Source organism: Haliaeetus leucocephalus, unplaced genomic scaffold, assembly GCF_000737465.1.
Source record: "Haliaeetus leucocephalus isolate CR32 unplaced genomic scaffold, Haliaeetus_leucocephalus-4.0 Scaffold848, whole genome shotgun sequence".
NCBI classification, from domain to species: Eukaryota; Metazoa; Chordata; class Aves; order Accipitriformes; family Accipitridae; genus Haliaeetus; species Haliaeetus leucocephalus.
In genome coordinates, this window is record NW_010973284.1 from 1102160 (window position 1) to 1106415 (window position 4256).

Below are 4256 nucleotides of genomic sequence, written 5' to 3' on the forward strand. Positions count from 1 at the left end.
TGCGGAGTCATTAGTTGTGAATGACACCTAATGAAGCCCCAAACCGCGGTGTTCCTGGGGACAATTCAGGATGCTTGGACCCCCAGTGATTCTGGCCAAGAAGCAGCACCCTTTGAACCCTTCCCGGCCCCAGCCGCAGCGCAGATTGGGCTGGAAGCTTTATCTGCGCCCGTCGGCGAGGTCCCAGCGAAGGGCAGTGGTGGTACCGCCGCATCCAGAGCACCGATGCCAATTCCCACCGGTGGGAACCCCCCGGAGACACAGGGAACAAGGGAGCAGCAGGCGGGAGCCTTCCCGGGGTGCAGGAGCTGCGGATGAAGTGATGCTGCTTCCCACCTCGTCCGCGGGAGCAGCAGCGTGTCAGGGCGTATTACCGGTCCCCTACATCCCAGCGTCCGAAGCAACGCGCAGGGGTGCGGTTCCTCCTGCCGCCCGCAGAGCCGGTAGCACCCGAAACACCGCTGAGCCTCCCCCGGACCCCTCTCCCCCACACCCCAAAAGTATCCAGCACAGCCTGCGGCGACCCTGGGGGCTGAGATCGACAGTGTGGCTTGACTTGAGGCTCTACTGCCTTGGGCCAGCTCAGCACTCTTGCCGACGAGCTAAAACCTCGTCTAATCGCATCACTATTGCTCCCATTGCTTTTAAGAGAGCTTTTACAGAACTCTTTATTTCTGCAGTTTGCACGCCTATAAAAACCATCCGGAACACAGTGAGGTGAGGAAGAAACACCATGAATTTTCATCACATTGGTATTTCTGGCACAATTTACATCGTGACTATGTCCCTGATGAGGAGGAGCAATAAATACCCTCCGCAAAGCTCATATTACGATGGATGGGAGAAGAAACAGCGACCCAAAAGGTGTCACATTCTGGAAACCCGACCTGGAAAGAAGGATCCACAATTAACGAGATGGGTAAGGGATTCTCTGGGTCTTAGCAAAGCCCTTTGATTATCATAAAGAGAAAGTGGGTGCTAAACAGTTTTAAAGCATCCCACATATTATCGATGATTTTTCTGTTGATAGGAAGAATTCAAAGGGGTGCTATTAGCATTCTGGGCAGAGAGGGTGCAGATCTATAGCATGGCTCTCAATAAATACGTTGCTGCAGTAAACTTCTTTAGCACTTTGCAATTCACATCTGATCTCTGCTGACCTTTTTTTTCTCCTAATTAAACCTTTAGCTTGCAAATGAGCCATCACCTACATCAAACTGCTATATGGCAAAGGAGGAAATTCTACCTGCGATTTATAGGAGTTGCCGGTGACCTAACTGTCTATCACAACCTTTTCTAATTGATCTCTCTTTGAATTAAATTTGACCAATTACTTCCTCCTAGGTGAACAAAGATGAGGCTATCCTTAAAAGCTATTGTGCCGATGGCAGTGAACAAAGCCGGGTGTACGTAGTGGATGGAAGATAACAATCCATTTTGTGCATGTAGTGAGAAAGATGAAGGCCAACTGCCTCCAGCACCCAAAACCTCCGGTTATCTCAACCAGCTGTTTTCCCAGAGCGGTGTTTGTTTGAAGAAATGGGTTTTGAAGGGGTGTGCATGGGGGTGACTTAGATTGCTGCTCTTCCATGCAGAGGGAATGCAAGCCTGCCATCACTCCCCCCCGTTTTTGGGGCTGGATGACCAAAGCAACCTCTTCCAGGTTGCTCATGCCCCACTGTCCCCTTCCAGCGCAGTGATGTTACAGCCTTTAAAGTCCCTTTCCAGCACACCATCCAAGAAGAAATCTCCCAAATCACGAACCAGCCGTGCCTCCACCGGTCTGTCTCATGATGAGGACTTAGCAAGGGAATGAAATATCTGAGATGGGCGTAACAGCACAATGTTGAACTGCTGACCTCAAGAGTTCAACCGTATTCCTGGCTGCACTATATAGTGCTTTGCATGTCCAGATGAATCCCTTACCCTTCCCTGTAGCCGAACCACAGGAGTCTGGCTGGGGCAGCGTCCTGTGGCAGCGGGGAAGGACCCTTGGCTTGACTGGACAGCAAGAAGCCGGAGCTGCACCAGCCAGCAGCGACACAAAGGGAGTTAAATCAGTCCGGTCCATTAAAAAGTCATGAGTCTCACCTCAAAATCCTTTTCAGAAGTATATTTTATCTGATTTTCCTTCGTCTCCTGGCTCCAGAGCATGCATTTTCAAGCCTTGCTTCTACAGCTGAAATGATGAGAAATTCCCTTTCCTTTAGTGGGAAGCCAGGAGTCTCCCACCCGCGCAGGACTGCCCGCGCCGCTGCAGCTTCGCAAATACCATCAACTGCAAGATTTCGCACCGCCATCGCCCCTCTGCCTGCCCCATAGCAAGGGCAGTCAGCATTTCCAACCCCATCGGGTGCAAATGCCACCGCAACCAGCAGCTCTATCCCCGCGGCACCGGCTCTGCCGCCGGAGCATCCCGATGCTGCGTCCTCCGTGGGTGGCACAGGGACTGGGAGGAGACCTCTCCATCGCTCACCTTTTGCCTTTTAAATGGTTGCCCTTACGCAAATAAATGTAGGCTATTTTCTCCTCTTTTGCATCAGACAACAACTGAGATAATTTCAGCCCTTTCCTCTCCTCCCCATGCCACAGGGAATGGGAGACCTCGCTAGCGTTCCTGCCCCGTGTCCAGGGTGACCCTTCCGAAATCTCACTGGGAAAATGTTCTTCTTCTCCAGGAACACCGGACATTGTGTCGAATGTTGCAATTCAACTGCACCCTCCGGCACTGCGAGCAGCGGCCAAGCAACTGCTCCTCTTCCTTTGGAAAGAAAACAAAAAAACCCACCCTGAACACCTCCCAAATGGTGCAAAAATATTATTTAGCAATAAGATAAACTTCACCAAACCCCAGCTCTGGAGCTGTAAAGGGGGGGAAACACAGCCCAGTGACATGGGCTCTCAACCGAGGAAGCATCCCAGCTGGGAAAATGCTGGGAAAATGGCTTTTCCTTCATCCAGGTGGGTTGTGGGAGGGTTCCAGCATGGGGTGCTGAGGGAAGAGGGGACCTTTAGCAAGATTTCTGCGTGGGATCTTTGTATTGTCCCTCCTGTCCTTTTTTAATAAGGAAAATCGACCCATTTCCCTGCGTGGAGGCTGCCTGGCACCCCTGGGGATGGAGCAAGGGCGGTCGGTGAGTTCCCCGCTGAAGTGCATGTTTCCTAAATAAATAACCACCGTGTGCCCCGTCGGAGTGTTCCTCAAGCCACAAACCTCCCCTTTGGGGTCCCCTTGGCATCCCCAGCCGGGCCGAGAGATGCCCGAGCCCCCGCCGGTTCGCAGGCTGCATCCCCGGCGCTCTTCGCGCGAGTCCCGTCGGCCGCCGCCTCGGTTCAGGAGGTTAAAAGTTATTAACTGAAAATCAATCGAAATAAAAAGAGTCCCATCTGCCGCAGTACACAACTCACTCCCCCCGCCCCCGCACTGCAGGAAACCGAGCCGCAGCGCCCGGCCATGGCTGCGCAGCGCCCGGCCAGCCCGGATCTCATTAAATATTAAAGCTTTGGAGGCAAAATGGCCAGTGACAAATAGCTGGACGTGGAGCAAACAAACAGCGTCATTCCTCACACGGCTGTCCCGGCGCCGGGGTTGCCAAGCGCCGCCGTGCCGGCACACACCGTACCGCGCACGGGGATGGCGGCGAGAAAAGTTTGCCGAGCCGCCGCCGGCCACGTGAGCAAACTTGGGAGATGAATATTCCTCTCTTTCCATCAGCTCCTTTCAAGTGGACTGGAAAGGAAGAAAAGGAAGAGGGAGGAAAAAAAAAAAAAAAATCCCCGGCAATATCCAGCGAAAGGACAAAATAATGAGAAAGCGATGAATCACGGCGCTTTTCTGTACGCCGTACAAAGGGCCTCGCTCGCCCCGGGAGCCGCCGGAGCAGCGTGCGTTTGCTGAAATAAAAAGTATCCTTGGGGGGGGGGAGAAATAAAAATCTGTTGTAAAGTAATTTAATTCCAGCTGACTAGCTGGGTAAAAGCTTTATTTGCTAGAAAAGTGATTAAAATGTGTAACGTGGATAACTTAAGAGAATATTATGGCACCGGCCACCACGGAGATGCCCGGGAAGGTCTCGGCCCAAATTCCCGCGTGGTGCGGAGGGAGATGCTCCCAAAGCCGGGCTGTGAGCAAGACACGGTGCCCTTGGGGGGACGTGCCCCCTCTGGGCAGGGTGTCCCTGCACCCCACTGGCTTTATCCGATAACTTAGGATTTTCCCAAATCAAAGCCAACTCCATTTTACTTAAATATTTACT